At 40.3% G+C, this 12,722-nt stretch overlaps 1 protein-coding gene across 5 annotated transcripts in view; it reads right to left on the reverse strand.

Moving 5' to 3' along the window:
- The window catches only part of ITSN2 (intersectin 2), a 109,663-nt gene extending 103,212 nt beyond the window's left edge, over positions 1-6,451 (reverse strand). For 3 of the 5 annotated variants that reach the window (XM_036223962.1, XM_036223964.1, XM_036223963.1), the window contains exon 1: positions 6,232-6,451. The gene's annotated coding sequence lies outside the window, so the exon portion shown is untranslated. The remainder of the gene's footprint in view (positions 1-6,231) is intronic. The other 2 variants (XR_004951830.1, XM_016121702.2) reach the window with 1 other exon arrangement.
- Positions 6,452-12,722: the final 6,271 nt, after the last annotated feature.

A 12,722-nucleotide genomic window follows, 5' to 3' on the forward strand; every position in this document is an offset into this window, starting at 1 on the left:
TCCCTTATCCTCTCCTTCCCCACCAGCCTTCAAAGCCTAAGCTCCAATGCTATTTTCACAGTGTTTCCCTGTTTTACTATATACTTGGAAGGTTAATTCTTTTCTTGATATCATCAACATCACCATGAACATCTTTAATTCAAATCAACAAGTATTTACTGAGTCATGGGATGTATAATACCAGTATAAGAAAAGGGAATACAGAACAGGAGTAAGACCAAACTTAGAATTCTGTAAGGCTATAGGTATAAAGAAAGGACAGAAGGTGGGCACCTAACTTTGTCTCAGGGAACTGGAAAGTTATTAGTTGAGCAATCTCAGGGGAAATGACTACGACACTGAGTGATAAAGAACTAAACAACAGGTAGAACCCAGTAAGCTAGAAAGAGAAAAGAGAATTTTAAGAACTGGGAGCAGAAATGAGCAAACACCCAGAGGAAAAAGCTGTGTGAGAATTAAAAAGATAATGTCAGAGAACTTTGTAAGTGGGACTAATAATAGCACCTACCTCACAGGGATGTAAAAATTAAATGAGTTAATAAATATAATGAACCAGAATAGTGCTATATATGGGAGGTACTATATAAATGTTAGCTACTATCATTAATAAAAATCCATAAAAAAAAAACAACAACAACTAGGAAACAGACTTGAAAAAAAATTTACACCTATATGGCAAAGAATCACTATTCTTTTTATATTAGGAATTCTTGAAATGACGAAGAGATAAACATGCTAATGAAGTGAGAAAAGGACAGAGACAATATTTCTCAAAGGAAAAAATTTTGAAGTATAATATTACTAATACTCAGAGAAAAAAAATTAAAACAAAGTAGTCTTTATCATATTAGCAGATTTAAAAAAAAAGAAAAGCAGTGTTTCTGAGGATGTGGGGAATAGGACTGATTTCACTTGGTAGGAGAGCTACAAACTTGTACCAACAAGTCTGTAGAAAACAACTTGGCAGTATGTTTACATGGCCCTTAGGAAGTGCCCATACCTTTTGATCCAACATTACTACAATTACTAGAAATGGAATCTAAGGAAATAATCATAGGTGTGAACACAGATGGTTACAAGAATAAATGAGTTAATGATATGAGAACAAGATGTAGAGTTAAACTAAGGTCACATATCCTATGTCTACCGCTTTTTAGCTGTGGGATCTTGGGGAAATTACTAAACCTGTCCTTGCTCAATTTTCTCAACTGTAAAACAAATAATAGTAGAACAGCTCTTGAGGCTGAAGACTAAATGAGTAAAACTATGTAGACTGTCTCAAAAGTACCTTGATATAGTAAATGTTCAATAAGTATTAGACACTGCCATTCAGTAGTAGCGTGGCAATAAAATATATTTTTATCAGTGTAATTTAGCCAATAAAATTATATTGTAGATAAGCACAATAAAATGGAAACTTTTTTTGATAAATACTAGTAAGCTAAAAAGCAGATTATATAGCATAGTATATAATGTAATTCCAATTTTTGCAAAGAAACATTTCTAGATCTACCAAAATATTAACAGTGAACATTATTCTGGGTAATGTGATTACTAGTGGCTATGATTTTCTTCTTTCAATTTCCCTGTAGCTTTCCAATTTTCCACCGGGGGCACATATTACAAATCACAATAAAAATGATATAAATAAAAAGCCTACAGAATTTAGCAACAAAAACAATACAGCACTTTAAGGAAAATTCAAATTTAGTTATCCATTCTAGACAATTTGACAAATCTCTGCTCTAGACTCACGTTGTGCCTGAGTTTGGGGTTTTTCTTCTGTCTTAAGTTACTAGAAAATAAAAAAATTCAGAGAGCTTCTGGGTGCAAACCAAATAGTAATACTAAAATGATAAACACTTACGTTAAATACAATGACCTGAAATACTATTGTTTACTCATAAAGTACACACAATAATCCTTCCCCAGTCTTGAATTCTTTAATAATTTTGAATAAGACAAATTTACTTCATCAATTATCCCTAGCTATATATTCCCTACCCCCATTTCCTGTCTTACTTTTCTCCATGGCACTTTGCAAATTCTAACCTCTCAGCATTTTTTAAAAATCTCTCTTCCCCCTTCTTGAATATAAGCAGCACGAAGGCAGAGGGTTTTGTGTATTTTGTTCAATGCTTATACACTCAGTGCTTGGACCAGTTCCTGCAACGTAGGCACTCAATATTTGTTAAAAGAATGAATTCAATACCATGAATTATGAGTATCTTCACTAGATTTAAAACTTTTTAAAGACGATAGTGTTTGAGGATAAAAAAGTTAAAGCAAGATAGGAGAAAAAAAGGGAATAAAGACTTATTTTTTTTTTCTTTGAAGCTCCTAGAAAGATAAAGATGCAGTAAAGTCAACCTAATGAGGAAAGCAGTAGCAAAGATGGATTTAAGAGGGACCTGCAGCATGTACTTTTTAAAAAAGGGATTGCTACCATGCGACAGACTAAACCTCAGGGACAGGAGAGTGTGTTCCAAAAAAATGGGGTTATCTGTATCTAATCTAAATGGCTCTTTCTATCTCAATCATCCAAGTGACTCAGCTCTCTGGGACCCAGTGGAACTCCAGATTCTGAATGTAGGAGTTAGAAGGCTAGAAGGAGGCAAAATTCCGAGTCATAATCACGGAATGAGGACGAGACACCAGAAGGAAGGAGAGGTAGGAAGGGAAAGCCTTTCAATGTAGATGTTGTCTGCAGCAAGACAAATCACTTTATAAGCACTTCACTGGCAGTTTAGCAGAGGGAAAGCCTCAAATGCTTCTAATGAGAAGGTAAATGGAATTTAATTAAATCTCATGTCATAACCATGGCTTTTCTTCTACCATTCCAGTTTTCAGGACTTACCACAAAGTTAGAGAATGAATGCTACATACGCATTCCCAGTCTGCATTGTTCTCAGCAAATTTCATTAATTGTTTTTCTTTCTTCATAAATTTCATTAACTTTGAAGTTCTCACTTATATTCACCAAAAGTATTTCATATTAATTAAAAAGTAGTCACCAAATATTACATAAGTTGTGAAAATTCATTAACTTGACCTTACTTAATTCCCATTTTATAGATGAAACAGAAGCTTATAGAATTAAAATAAGTTGCTCAAGGTCATACAACCATTCAGTGTTGGAGCTGGGGGTAGGAGGTTTAACTTGAAAGCCTGTATACCCTTATCTACTATAATAATGATGAAAATAAATAAAATTTTTATTAAACCTTATATACTTTTCTAACATGAATCTGTATCAGTGAAGAAAATAATCTAGAAAACATAAAACAGTTGCTTAAATGAAACAAGCTAAATGTCTACCATCTGGTAATACATCCCTAAATGTCTTCCATAACCACTGCTGAATTGCTTCACAATAAATCATTCAATGTCCTGATAATAGCTGTGAAATTATTTTTTGAGTGAATCTCTCAAAATAATACTATACATTTGCAAATGAAATATGCTGCCCTCTCAGAGTTGTAAAAATACATTATTTTTTGATGTATTCACTGTCCTATTTTGGCTGTTTCCTCCCCTCCTCCCCCACTTCCTCTCTGCCTTCAGATCCTTTAAACCAGTTCAGTTCCTCCTTCTTAAGAATACCTAAAGGTACATTCTACCTAACAGGACTCTAACATTTGGCTCTGTGCTTTATAGTTACAGGATGGTACAAAGTGTTTCTGATGTATCTTCATCTTTAGATCTATTACTTTACAGAATTCTAAATATTTTTCTACCTCACACTTGGAATCCTGCCTTTAACAAATTAGCACACCAAAAAAGTCTGCCTGTTTTTTAGCCTTCCTTCAAAAAGTTATTACACAATTTTTTCCATAAATAAGGTCAAAATACAAAAAAACAAAACAAGTAAATGCACTGTTAGATGGCAATAAATATATCACATTTTTAGTAATATAATTAGTTCATTCCGAATAATTTCTAAAATTTGTTAATATAAATGCTTTACAAGTAAATACAGTATATGAAAATTCTAGCTACTTATAAATAGACTAATCTGTACTTTTTATTCATTTCCTCAACAAATATTTATTGAATGCCCCGAAAAGGGTTTCTTTATTCCCCCCTGAACCAAGATGAATGAACCAGATAACTTCACAGGTTAGAAGGATCTTGGTTTGAAACCTGGCTCTTGTACTTAAGGGCTTAGAGACCTGCCTAGAGCAGTTAACCTCCAGGTACACATTTTACTTAATTATCTGATGAGAGGGAAAGAACTACTCTTAAGGTCCCTGTGAGCTTTAAATAATTATGTAAAACAGCGCATAGGGCCTAGCATATAGTAAGTGCTCAATAAATGACAAGTATGGTAAACATATACTGAAGATCACTAAAAGAGACAGCCAATAAATGTTCTTGTCTTACTAGAAAGATGGAAATTGCAAACTTTTCTTTAATCTCTATATTAAAGTTAAATTAAAAGTAAAAATCCTAAGGTGTAAATTTTCTACTTTTTAAAAGAGGGCATAGTAAGTGTATAAGGTGAAATCACCGAACAAAGATAAGGAGGAAAAGATAACAAAGATAAGGAGGAAAAGATACATAAAGAAAGCTGCTGAGTTTAGGTGATGGGTATATGAGGTTCCTTCTACTATTCTATTTTTATGAAAATGCAAAAATGTTTAAACTATAATTCCAATCCAAGAACATGCCTAACACATGTCCTCATATTCAGGAGATCAGGATTTTAGCCTTGACATATGTTTAACAACATATGCTGAACAACAGTACCTCCCTGCTCAATTATTAAGAACAGGTCAAATTTTCTCAGACAATTTTACCTTTCATTATAAAAGTGAGCAAAGGAAACAATTATATGCAATAAAGGGTAAAAAAACGCAAGCGTCTCAGCTGCTCATTAAAATTACATTAAAATAGCAGCACTGCACATTTTCCCATGTCCTTCCAAAACATGAAATTCTGCTTGTTCTTAAATTAAGCTTTTAAAAATAACTTCCACCTTACATACTTTTGAAATTACAAGGGATATATGTCAATAGTATCTCTATAAAGCTGGAAAAAAGGAGAAATTACAAAGGAATTGAAAGCACAGCCAAAGAAACTCAAAGGTGTGCACATCAGAGTTGCTATTATCTTTAAAAATTGAGGGTCATCGTTATTAATTTATGTAAAGGTTTTACATGATGTTTCTAAATTGCATTTAGGTTTTATCGCTGATTAACAATATAGGAAACAAGCAAAGGAAGCGAGGCAAGTAATATTCTTGAGAGGCTTAAGAAGCTTAACCTACAGAGTCCACACTACCTAAATTAAGCTAATAAAACACCACAAAATTTCAACACAAACACACCGCGCCTATTTCTCGATAAGCAAGTAAGCACGACTGAAAACGATCTAGGGCATTTTCTGTGTTAACCTTAATTCTTATAAAGTGGTTGCCTCTATCAGAAATATTTTTAATTCGTAATTACTGTAAGGCTCAAATAGAGCACAGTAGCCACTGGCAATCAATTAATGATAAAGCACGTAATAAATCCAAGTACAGCATTTTTTTTTTTTTTTTTTACGGAATGCAAAGCCATCTGTAGTTTCAGCCTCGGTTTACCTATTCATCACTCACATGTGGGCGTTTTTTTTTTTTTTTAAATGACAAGCAATAAACTTTACTCTGACCTAAGAGACTGCACCTCTCCACGCTTCCTGTATACCCTGGAAGTCAAAAACGCTCAAGTCAAATTATAACATTTCCCAACTTTGGCTTAAAGCGAGCGATGGACGCCGAGCATCCGCCCCGCGACTCTGGCTACTTTGACGCACCGGGATGCGGCGCGCCTAACATTCCTCACCCCGGGAAATGAATCCCCGAGGAAGCGTGCGCGTGCCCCTCGGGGCTCTCTCACGCCCGCACCCCGGAGGCGAGGGCCCCGCCGCCCTCAGCGGCGTCCGCACCTGCCCGGAGAGGCCGCGGCCCGGCTCGGCGCGGAGAGGGGGCAGCCCCGCCCGGGCCGCCTGGCGTCCCCCGCTGGCCCCGCCGCGGGGGCAGGAACCCGGGGCCGGAGGTTTCCGCCGGGCGCTGCCAAGCCCGCCAGGGGCCTAGCGCGGGGGCCGCCCGGGCTCCCCAGGACCCGTGCGTGTTGGCCGCGGCGCGCAGCCGCCCCCCACCTCGGCCCGCGGAGCCTCCCCGCGGCGGGCGCCACGGCGCCCGCACCTGCCCCGCGCCCTGCCGCAGCCCGGGCGGGCGGCTTCACCCACCTGGCGCCTCCGCCGCGCCTCCCGCACGTCACCGCGCGACCACGCGGCCCTCGGCACCAGCAGCGCGGGCACGGGCGGACGCCGGGAGACCCTGCTCGGCCGCCGCCGCCGCCGCCGGGTTCGTCGCCAGGCCGCCGACAGTGAACCTGTTGCGCAGCCTGTCACGGCCGCTCCGGCTCCGCGGCGCCGCCTCAGCCCCACAACAACATGGCCGCCGCAGCCTCCGCAGGAAGCCGGGGGGCGGGGAGGTAGGCGACGGGCCGGGCAGCTGACGGCCCGCCCGCCCGCTGCCGGGCACCGACTCCCCCACCCTCGCGAACCCGAAACTGGCCGGGGCGCGGCTCCTCGCCCTCAGAGCACCGTGGTCCTGGGCCCCGCGGGCTTGGTCCAAGTCCTCCGCTCTCCCCTCAGGGAGGCCTCGAAGCCCCGGACCCGCAGCCGGTGATGGAGCCGCGACGACCCGCGCGGGCCCCTCCTCCCCCCCGAGGTGGCATGTTGAGGTTGGGTGGTGCGTTTCCTGCCCCAGCGGACCCCGCCGTTTTGGAAAGGGCCGAGCTTCTGGCACATCCCTATTGCACTTCCCCCCGCCCCCTTGGGGCTCTCTCGGGCGCCTTCTCGGATCTGGGAGCACGGATTCCCTGGGGATGGGGGCGTGGGGGGAGAAGGAGGTCGTTACCCCTTGGCTCATGGGTCTGTTACAGGCCTCTCAGACCCTCCCTCTTCAAGTACCCCAGAAAGACTAACCGTGCCCGGAAGTCATCCATCTAGCATTCCTCACCCTCCTCCATAACACACTTTTGAAAAGGTTAACCTGGTAGGGGCCTCCCCACCTCCACGCACGCACGAGAGCAGCTCCCCCATACATTCTCACAGAGCAGTGAGAAGACATCATGTCTCCGCGGACTTCGCTACCTGCGGGTTTGCAGTAGCTGAACATCCTTCCCCATCCCGTAGTCTCCTGACAGGGGAAGCTCCAACTCAGTATCTCTTTTCTTCTCCCCTTTTGGTCTCTTGGTCTCATAAAAGACCAAACTTCAACTCATATTACCACCATATACCGAAGGCTTGTCCTGGACACCACACTCATTCAAGAGAAAGGCTTTTGTTACTTGGAGTTGGAAGAGGCAGTGGTTCCTCTGGGCATAACAAATTGGGGGGCCAAGACTCAAGATTTCTGTTGGCTTTTAGAGGCAGAGTGGGGGCTGGTCTCTTGTTCAAAACTCCTATTCCCATGACTTCTGTTGGTAAAGGAGAAATCTGTGCAGATCAAATGATCCCGTGGCTTCCTTTCGTTCCTTACCTGTTGCAGTAGATGAAGGTAGCAAGGCTGGCTTGAGAGGGATGGCTCAAGCCTATCTGAATTGGCCTATCAACTCATGGACCTTAGCAAACATCAAAGATGATAAACAGGCTTTTCCCGCTCTCATATTCCGTGTTTTTCCTAACTCTTCGATTAGGACTTGACCAAGACCTGACAGACAGGTCCTGAGCTTCAGTGACACAGAGAGGCCTGACTCCTTTGTATTAGTCTAGGAAGTTCCTTATCTACTGGAGACCAGTCAATCTGCAAACAAACCGCCCAAGCTAGGAACAGCACTCTTGAGCACATGGTCTCATTCCCCAGCAGACATCACCAATAATTGTGGTACTTCCTCTTTGAGCCCATACTCAAGAGTTTAAGTTTCTGAATATTTCTCAACATAGGGCTTCAAAGACTTGGCCTATAAGGTGAAACCTATTTTTTTTATTCCTGATAGGCAGCTCTCCAGTCCCTATTTTCCTTCCATCATTTATTCAGTATCATTTGTGTTTGTGGTTCTAGACCTGGTGCAATTCACCTTAAGTCCTCTTTCTTCCTCAAAGGGTGCCAAATCTTTGGCAGGCAAAAACTAAGTTTGTGGGAAGGAATATTTACAAAGAAATTTAAAGAATTTTAGAAGACTCGCCCTAAAACTGAAGAGCTAACAACCTCTTACGTAAATTGGTGTCCTATGTACAACAGTAACCCAAGCTCAAACACAACTATATTCCAGGGTTTCATTCAGAACTTTGAAACCAGTTTGTCCATCTTGTCCTACTCTTTCAATATTTGTGATTCGCGTATGTGATACATCCACCATCCCAGTTTTGTGACTTCCTTTTCTCTTAGGGCACACCTTGGAACTACATCTGTAAATTCTCTCCTTAGTATTTCCCAGATCCCACCACCTCTTGTTCACCTCCAGCACCAACTGGAGATCGGATACCTGGGGGAACTAAGTCCTACTTAATACATGTAGAAATACCTGTTAAGTCTAAAGAAGATTAGGAGTTATTGTAGGGTAAGAAGGTTGAGGTCATGGAGGGAAATAGGTATGTTAACATTTCTCTTCCCCTAGTTCTGCCACAATTTAGGATAGATTCATAGGCCCGTTCCTGGTAGCCAGTGTTTATCATGGAAACATTTAATCTGCTTTCCTTCCCTGCACTGGTCATCCCCCCTACTCTCCCACCAACTATATATATATCCTATGTTCTATCAATCTCCCTGTTTTCAAAGATTCTATTCTTTACCCCATTCCTACTCAAAACAAACCCTCAGTGATCAGAAGAGGATAAAACAGAGAAGAGAAGCAATTCCAGACTCTAAGCATCCCATAAGATAAATACATTGGCTTATAGAGTAGGAAGGCTATGAGATCTTGGAACTCATATGTCATACCTCTACTAGTAGTAAATCTGCCAAGACGTTGCTATAAATAAATAATTTATAAATATATTAAGAGGACTAGGGCAACAAAAATAGTCTTTTGATTTGCACAGATGTTTATCATTTCTGGTGTGCTTCATTCTTTCCTAATGATCCAAGTTTCCATCTAAGGTTTCCCTTCAACCTGAAGAACTTCCCTTAGTGTTTCTTGTACTGCAGGTCTATTGGCTACAAATATTCTTAGTTTTATTTTACCTGAAAATGTAGTTATTTTGCTTTCTTACCTTAATGACATATTTCCTGAATATAGATTTCTAGATTGAATTTTTTTTCTTTCAGCATTTTAAAGATTTAAAAATTTTTTATTCTGACCTCCACGATCTCTGTTGAAAGTTGGTTGTTGATCAGATAATTTTCTCCTCTATATATTATGTTGTTTTCCTGCTTTCAAGACTTGCTCTTTATCTTTGGCTTTCAATAATTTAATTATGATGTGCATCAACATAGACTTTTGCTGTGTTTATTCTGGTTGGTGTTCATTCACAGTCTTGTATCTGCAAGTTTCTGTCTTTCATTAAATTAAGATAAATCTTAACCATGATTTTTTAAATACTTTTTTCTACCTCATTCTCTCATTGTCTTCTGGCATTCCAAATACATGTATATTTTTTTTAGCTTATAAACTTGTTAAATTTGTTTTTCATTGTTAAAATTTATTTTTAAATTATAGTTGACATACAATATTATATTAGTTTCAGGTGTACAACATAATAGACATTTATATACCTTACAAAGTGATCACGCTGGTAAGTCTTGCACCCATCTGACACCATTCATAGTTATTACAAGATTATTGACAATATTCCCTATGCTGAACTATTTTTATAACTGTCAGTTTGTATTTATTTTTTAATCCCTTTCACCTTTCTCAGCCATCCACCCAACCCCCTTCCCATCTGGCAACCATCAATTTATTCTCTGTATCTATGAGTTTGTTTATATTTTGCTGGTTTGTTTATTTTGGTTTTTAGATTCCACATATAAGTGAAATCATATGGTATTTGTCTTTCTCTATCTGACATTTCACTTAGCACAATATCTACCCTCTGGGTCATCCATGTAGTCACAAATGGTAAGGTTTCATTCTTTTTTGTGGTTGCGTAATATTTTGTTATATATATGTACACACACATATATATACACACATATACATATATACACACACACACACACAAAAATGCTGCAACTTCTTTATCCATTCATCTGTTGATGGACACATAGGTTGTTTCAATATCCTTGCTATTGTAGATAATGCTGCGATGAACATAGGGGTACATATATTTTTTTGAATTAGAGTTTTGGATTTTTTTCAGATAAATACCCAAAAGTGGAATTGCTGGGTCATATAGTTCCATTTTTAATTTTTTGAGGAAACGCCGTACTGTTTTCCATATGGGCTGCACCAATTTATAATCCCACCAACAGTGCGTGAGTGGTTCCTTTTTTCCAACACTCATTTGTTGATTTATTGATGATGGCCATTTTGACAGGTGTAAGGTGATAGCTCATTGTGATTTGAATTTGCATTTCCTTCATGAGTAGTGATGTTGAGCATCTTTTCATGTCTGTTGGACTACATACACTTAATATCATCTGGAGTTTATATTAAATGTGTTTTACTGGTATATTACTGTTCCACCGATGAACACCAGAAAAACCTGGCTCTACCCCCTGATCTTCAGTGTGTCTGGAGATAGGAGTTCTGACTGCTGAGAATCTAAAGCTGTGCCCTGTTTACTTTCTAACTTTCGTAGGAATTAATCTGCCTCTGTTGTTCATAACAGTGCTTTCCAGACATGGTGTCTCTTTTATTTTGTAGAAAATAACAACCTCACAATCTCTCCATACCACTCCTAAACACACATGGGCACATGCACATGCACACACATATATGCTGTTACATTAATTCCATGCCTTCTGAGAATAGATGGAAAGTGAAGTTTGTTCCCTTTCAGTTTCTTTTTACTCTCAAGACCCATACAGAACAGATGTGCTGCCAGTGGTCCTTTAAGAACTAAAGTCAAAGTCAATCTGGAAAACCAGGCTTCTCTCCTATTTGACCGAAAGAGGAGATGAAAAGCAGGCCAAGGATGGGGGAGGATCAGGGTCCAAAAAAGGCTTAGAGCTTCATTTGACATGGATTTGCTGATTTATTATTTGATGCTTGTTTTCACTCAATAAGTAATTATTAAGAACTTACTATGTTCCAGCTACTGGAAACAAGGAGTTAGCAAAGAATTAGCACTAGTGAGTAGCAGGTGAGACTCAATTCAGAGAAATGGCTAATGGGACAAATTTGTTCTTTTGATCTTTTCTCAGTTTCTTGACCTTCCACACTGTATTTTGGAGACCTTGGGCAGATGAAAAACAAGAAAAAATGGAAATAGGAATGACTTAGAGGAAAGAGGAGGGGAGGGAAATTCCCTAGCGTGGAGGAAAGAGTGTTCTCATTATTGAGCCACTCGTGTCATATAAAACTTGAGACTCTGGCTTAAGGCCTGATGGTAACAGGAAAGGTAGTACCAGGCAAGCTAGAGGGGGAAGTTAGCCCAGACTTGGCCCTGGGCCAGCACTGCAGGGTGGAGCCAAAGGCCAGACTAGGGTGAGGCCCCGGAGGCCCTGGACAGGACGTGCTCATTCATGACTGAAGCACCAGGGGCTTCCAGTCTGGCAGGTGTAGCTCAGTGAAAGGGAATCCAGCCTGTATTCAAGAGTCAGACTGCTTCCTGTCTGGCAGATTTGCTCAGCTGTCTGTTTAGTTCATTGTTGCTGTCTTCAGCACAAACCTGGAGTGCTACCAGTTCCTTGCTTGTAATAACCTAACAAATATTTATGTGAGATTTTGTGCTTGACAGAGTGATTTTGTTATTTCATTTCATTCTCACAACAATCCCAGGAAGTAGGGTAAAGTTCTGTTTGTGGTCATCAAACTTTGGTTGATATGAAGAAAAAGAAGTAAAATCAAGTGTTGGCCTTGTTTTGGGAATTTTCCCATGCTGAGTTTTTTTATTTTCTTTTCCCCCTTTTAAATATAGAAATACAAACCATACTATCCTGGGTTCAGATAGGAACAGCGTTTTAGTTTAAAGTATACAAAGAATCCGATCATTTTGTGCTGTTTGACCCAGTCTGGCCAGACAAACATATCTATTCCCAGTGTTGCCATTCTCTTCTCCTCCCTAAGTAAGATATCTTGGGCCAATGAAATATAAGAAAGATAACTGCCCCTCACCTAGTTTCCACCCTCACTCTTGGGAGCGAGATGAGATGGAGTAGCTATCTTTGCTCCGGTGCCAGAGCACCAGAGGAAGGGAGACCCAGGCAAATGGCAGGCCGCATTTTTCTCGTTTAGATTATATCCTTAAAACTTGCCCTGTCTTGACTTCCCAAAAACCAGATGAACATCTGAAAATTGGAGCAATGAAATCACTGCCCCAAATGGGGTCAGCAACCTCAAGTTGATCGTTATCCTCATTTACCCTGGGGAGGAATGAGCAGAGCAGGTGAATTTTCCGCTTTGGGACTTGGATGGAGATTAGGATTGGGTGCTTGGTGCTATTAGCCATTGCTGTTTTGGGTTTTTCCTTCTGTGTTACATGTATCCAATAAATAGGACTTTTCCTTTTTTCTGGTGCCTGTAGTTTAAAAGTAGTTAATTCAGTAGAACTACATAGGGGGTCAAGAAAGAACAAAAATAAACTGCTTACAAATTAACCTCAGAAGCCATTCCTCAAAAGGTGGA

This window comes from Rousettus aegyptiacus, unplaced genomic scaffold, assembly GCF_014176215.1.
Source record: "Rousettus aegyptiacus isolate mRouAeg1 unplaced genomic scaffold, mRouAeg1.p scaffold_m13_p_7, whole genome shotgun sequence".
Classification (NCBI taxonomy): domain Eukaryota; kingdom Metazoa; phylum Chordata; class Mammalia; order Chiroptera; family Pteropodidae; genus Rousettus; species Rousettus aegyptiacus.